Source organism: Meleagris gallopavo, chromosome 22 (genome assembly GCF_000146605.3).
Source record: "Meleagris gallopavo isolate NT-WF06-2002-E0010 breed Aviagen turkey brand Nicholas breeding stock chromosome 22, Turkey_5.1, whole genome shotgun sequence".
NCBI classification, from domain to species: Eukaryota; Metazoa; Chordata; class Aves; order Galliformes; family Phasianidae; genus Meleagris; species Meleagris gallopavo.
Genome location: NC_015032.2, coordinates 8855110 through 8861333, shown reverse-complemented (window position 1 = coordinate 8861333; position 6224 = coordinate 8855110).

Below are 6224 nucleotides of genomic sequence, written 5' to 3'. Positions count from 1 at the left end.
CGCGCTGGTGCCGCCTAGGGCGTGTGGCGGGCTGTGCTGAATGGGAGGCGGCCGCCATTTCGCGGTGCAGCTGAGGCAGCGCGAGGGGCCCCGCGAGGCCGGGCGCCTGCGGCAGGGGATCGCTGCTGTGTCCGCTCATGCTCACAGCGAGAAGTGAGGTGAGAAGAGGCTGCCCGCCTGCCTTACTTCCGCACCTTTAATATTTTACAAGGCAGGAAAGGCCCAGGAATGTCGATTGGGCGGGTGCTGCGTGCACTCCGTGTTTCTGGCATCGATACATCTTATTAATTATTCTCGTTCATTTCTTCTTGGAAAGAAGAAAAAAAAACAAGGCTCAGGGATGTTCAGTAATTTGCCCACAGCAGCACTTGTTTTGTGCTTAGGCCTTCTCATTAAACATTTTACCACTAAGTAACAGAGCAAAGGATGTGTTGCAAACAACTGTGCTTTGTAACCCAGCCACTGCTGCATGTGGAGATCTTGCAGCTATAAATTCACCCTGGCAATGAGGTGTGAGCCCAGTCACCTGTATCTGGTGAGGACGTGCCCTGTGCCAGCCTTGAATTCACACAGAAGGTATTTCTCCATGACCTACACTCTTGCACTGGGGTAGTACATCAATTCTGGTCAGGAAGGTATCAGACTTCCAATTGAAAAGGGATTCTGGGGCATGGGAACCAGATCGAACTGATTGCAAGGTAAACATTTTGTGGGGCAAGTAGGGTGGCTTAAGGATGGTCCTTGAAATGCGATGAAAGCAAACAAAAAAGACACATGAATTGACCCGTTAGTTTGTAAACATGGTCAAGGCTCTTCTTAAGTGCCTCAGGAAGCCACAGGATGTTTTAAACACTCAGAAACAAATCAGCCTGTCTTGCTTTATTCATCTTGTCTATTATTATTTACTGACATCCATATGGTGTCTGTACTTAAGCCTTGTAGTATGCTTGGCATAACGATATATATAATTCAACTATCATTAAAATATTATTTCCACATAAAATGTGTTTGTAAGCAACTAATTCCAGAAAGCAGCTTATCAAGTGGGACTCATGGAAAAAATTTCAATCCTATTAATCCAAGTTCCAGAACACGAAGAGATGAAAAGGCAGTCCAGAGAAGGACATTTTAAGATTATAGGGAAAACTAATCTTGTTACACTGCAAACCCATGTCACATATACAACTCAAAAAGAACTGTAAACGTGACCCAGCTGAATTTTAGCAAGAGACCTTTTTGCACATTAAAGTTCTTGTGTTGTTGTTTTTTTTTTTCCTTGCTACAGACTGCCATGGGTTTTCCACCAAAAATGACATAAATGGATCACAGCCACGTTGTAACTGAAGCAGGAACCTCAGGCCTGTTGGCAGTAACAAATTAAGCGGTCAGTAGCTATTGATCACCAGAGACACAAAACAAAACACTCATACAGAGAAATGCCAGTGTTGATTTTCTGAAGACCACAAGCCTTCCCAAAGATATAATCATCGCAGCCATGCAGGACTGGGTTTAATGCTGATTTAATGCATCTATTTCAGGTTCAGCCTTAAAATTGATCAAAACATTTTAGTTTTTCCAAGCTCAGATAAGTCATTTAGAAAGTGTAAACAGCTTGTTAGATGAGCAACTGCTGTGCACTGAGGACATAATTTCTATTGATGTATGATACCGGTAACATTTTGCAAAATTTTTGGCTAAATTCTAAAGAAAATGTTTTTTTGAGGAAAAAGGTAGCTTTGATGGCTTACAGATTACTCTCTTTTATTATTAGCAAATTAATTTTACATAGGCATTGATAAAAGACACTGCTCTGTCATAACAAGATGGAGTAATGGACCAATATGGTATCAACTTGAAAGTAACTTTAGAGAAGGGCGTGAACATTTTTATCATGCAAAAGTAACTGAGTGTTGGTCCATTTACATGGGACAAACTTTTCAACTGCAATGTTGAAAGACTGTGCAGGAATACATTACAATACTTTTCAACTCACACAGTACGAGAGAAAGCACAACACAGCCAGCTAAGAATGCTTAGAAGAGACAATTATTTAAATGTATTTAGCTTTTGTGAATTTGATGTAGCACATTTTCTTCAAGTTTCTATCCCCTTTAGTAATCAAACTCACTCAGTGGCTCAAGGTTTTAGCACATAAGCACTTCAGTATCTACTCAGCAATCTTTAAAAGGGACTAGACAAACATTTTATGCAAATACAGTGGCAGTTTGTAGGAAAGTTATACTGAATCTCTTTTACAACAAACTACTGATGGATTTACTTTTTCAGTGATACTTTAATTTCCCCATTGTTTTTTCTTGGCAAGAGCTAAATAGTCTTCTCTCCATAAGAACCAATCTGCTGTGTAAAAACTACAATGAAAGTAATACTTAGCAGTCAGACCACAAGATATATCTTCACTGAGATGTACTTTGTAACAATTTTAAAATTTCAAGAACAGCAACTTAAGAGATTGTACCCATGTTAAAATGGGGAGTAGGAGATTGTGTCTGTAGAGATGCTCAGTTGTACCCAAATAGCTTTTGCGTTTAGACTTAGCCATGAAAAAATGTCAGAGGTTTTGTCCCTTTAGCACAGAGCCAACTTTGCCTCCTTAAGAAGCATATCTTCTCTAAAAAATAAAAATAACAATAAAAAAGGTAATGAAAGAATGGTAGTTTAGGATGACAGTATTAATAGCATATTCTGTCAAGGATATTTTTGGCATAAATAAATTAAGACATTCAAAATCTGAAACGCTGTCTCTTAGCAGATTGCTAAAATACTGTGAAATTGGAAATAGGAGAGGAAATACAGCTTAAAAGTGCTATTTTCATTTCTAGTTGAACACAGTTTGTTTCATTAGGATGCTGCTAGCAGTACAAAAAATAATTTATTTTGTCTGAGAATAAAATAAACTCTTGGATAAGTAAAATTCACCATCTGTATGCTCTTATTCAGTTCTAATCCAGAGAGATTAAATGAACATCCTAGTGATTTTGCTTTTACAACTTCTGTTCCCCAACTTCCTTTCACAGGACGTTCAGGTTCTTGTTCAGAAGTTCTTGAGTATTAAGTAAGTGTGTAAGTCCAAGCAGCAGGTAATGGAAAGCAGTACAGCATGTTGCAGTCACAGAGATTAAGCTGAGTATTTTCAGACTGATAACTACCTCTAGACCGTATTTCTTAATCTGAACTACGAAACATATATTAGAAGCCCTTCAGGAAGCTTTTTCACTGATACACGCTTGTTCTGTTTATCTGCAGATTCAAAATAAAAGCACCAAACCATTATGGGGTTGCTTCACAAAACAAGATTGTGTCAAATAGTACGCAAGCATCCCTTCCTGAAGTTAGGCACTTCTGCAGCCTTTACCATTTGTCTTTATACATTATTACATCAGAACAAAAATCCTACTTTAAACTTTGACAAACCAGTTAGAACAGAATTTTGGTTTGATCCTTAAATAATACAGTAATTGCAATGGAATCCCAAGTACATCTAAATTTAAATCCAATGTACATTAATAAAATGAACGTTTTCAATTCTCTAGGCAAATAACTGCCCTACTAGTGGCAGATTCCCTGGCTGAGTCCATTCAGGCAGGATTTATCCTAAGGAAATACCAGCCTTCCAACTGAAGTCCATTTGAGACAAGGTGAATCAGTATAAGAGCTTCAGTAATAGCACTGTCACTGCAACTAGAACTAAGTGCAAAACAAAATCCCATTCTAAACACAATTTGAAGTATGGGAATGCATTTTAATATCATGGAAAAAAACATGTATCACAGTAAATCCACACTGCTGCTCATTATGTAGGCACATTGTGGCTACCTACAGGTCAGCATTCTCCAAAATAAATTTTGCAGATTCTTCTTTTTGTAAGATCCATCACCATTAGTTTCAGGGTGGAAATCATGAAAAACTGTCTCTCTTCCTTTGGGAAGTGAGGGTTTCCTAATAACAGATAAAATAATTTGCTTTAAAAAAAATCCCCTGAAATGAATTTCGTTATTCCCCTTTACATGTTGCACTTTTTCAGCTCATGAATAACAAACTGACCCACTGAAGAAAGCAAATAATACTTCCTGATTGAGCTCTGGCTACCAATTACTCACCTTATACACCATGTAGAGTTGTTATTAAAATAGGAAACTTAGACAGCAATTATTAAGCCCAGCAACACAGCACTGGAAAAGACTTCACTTTGTTAAGTTTCATAGGCAGCACATCTACAAAGCCAATTCTCAGGTTCTTATATAGGGCATTGAAATGGGACATTTGACTGCATTTCTCCAAGAAACAGTGGCATTTCTCCAAGAAACTCTTGACAAGAACCACTAGTAAGTGCAGCATTTTACAAAAGCACAGAAGCACTTTAAGAAAAGCAATGTAAAGCTGCTAGACATTAGAACTGACTTAAGGCTTTGACATTTTAGTAAGCAGTAATAAGTGCTTTCCTTCCAATACCAGAAAATAACAACTTGTAGACTAGAGTCCATCCAAGCAAAGGAGTACTGGCAGATAGAATATTTCCTTTGGTGAAGGAAAACGTATTGCCTACTCTCTCTGGTCTCTGCTGCTATTATTTATAACCTGAACAACTAGAAAATTATCATAAAAATACTTCCAGAATCTTTTCTAAAATCCCAAGCTGCTACTTTAGAACTTGTGTGCTCTGTATTTCGTTTTAGAAGTAGGATGGATAGGCATTAAAAAGGTCTAAAAAGACTGAAATGGACTGAAATTCAGTGGCTTTTTCTGCCACATCATACTCCTATCATTCAATGACCTGTCTCTTTGGGAATCAGGATCGAAACACCTTCTTCTACCTCAAAGCATGGGCTTAAAAGCAGCTCTACTTGCAGAACACCAGCTCTATGAGAGGCTGGAATAATAATGTCATAAATTCTGAAAAGAAACAAGGTCACTATATCAATTGTTAGCATAATAGTTACAAGACTGATGTACCATACTACATACATTGTTTTCCTTATTCCCTTTTAAAAATGATAATTTTAAAGGGAAATTCTCTATACAACTAAAGGAGTGCAGAATTTCACAGTTTACTAAATATACAGCAAGAACAGTAGTGTCATAATGCCAAATACTTTGGGAGAAACAGGGGGAAAGATGCATTCACTTATGAAAAATTTGGTGGTAATTTAAGCAGAGTCAAATAAGATAACGGGGAGGAAATCTGATGGAGGGAAAACAATATTAGCCAGTTAAGATCTGACAAGGTTGTTTTAGAACAGACCTTATACATTTTTGTTTTGTAATGGGATCATTAATGAAAGGTAAGACTGCAAGTGTGGCACTGAGCCCAAGCTAATGTAGACTGATGATCACATTCTGAAGCTCCAGCTCATTCTGTTGCAGTCAAAAGATTTTATGAAGACAGGAAAGTGAATGTAGTAAGATTTATTATTTCAAAGATTATTATTTTAAAGAAAGAATCCAAAAAGATGTGTCTTTGCAGACAGCACTTTGCTAGTACTCAGAAATGTATAGTTTATATCAACACTAGCCTGTTAGATTACTGCAGTCAGGGTATTTCTTATTTACCTCAGTTTCTGTTCTTATTTTTTATATTTCTCTTCTTTGTGGAACATTCTATAGTATCAGCTGAACTAAACTGTAATATAAAACCTTTCAATTACATATAGTAAGCAATCATTCTTATCAGCACTTGCTGCATCGAGCACAGAGGAGTCAACAGAAAAAAAAAGTGACTGTAGTGCTCTAGAAAAAAACCCACACTTATCTAGAACTCACTTGTGTTACCTAGAATCCACACATGGCCATGAATTTTTCCATCACATGGCTCTTACTATAAGGTCTTTCACAAAAAGAATCTTCTCTTAGATAGCACCTCTATGATCACTGATGCATTTATGAGCATTGAAATAGAGATACCTGTGGCAAAGTACCTTAAAATTCACAGGAAACAGCATTATCAACAAATGACTTACTAAAAAGCCAGAAGATCCATTCAAAGAGAAAACTAAGTTGCAGCAGATAGGTGCAGGGAGACCATCTACACTGCTATTGATGTGTTATTTGTTTCCCAGTTTTGCTTGATAAATAGCTTATAAGTTGTAAGAATTTGCAATACAAAGCCTCGGCCTAGCAAGTTTCTTTTAATTTTTGAATGTACATCATTTAGTTCTACAAATGTTTAAAAAAAAAACAAAACCTTTACAATGTTTTTTGCGCTTATG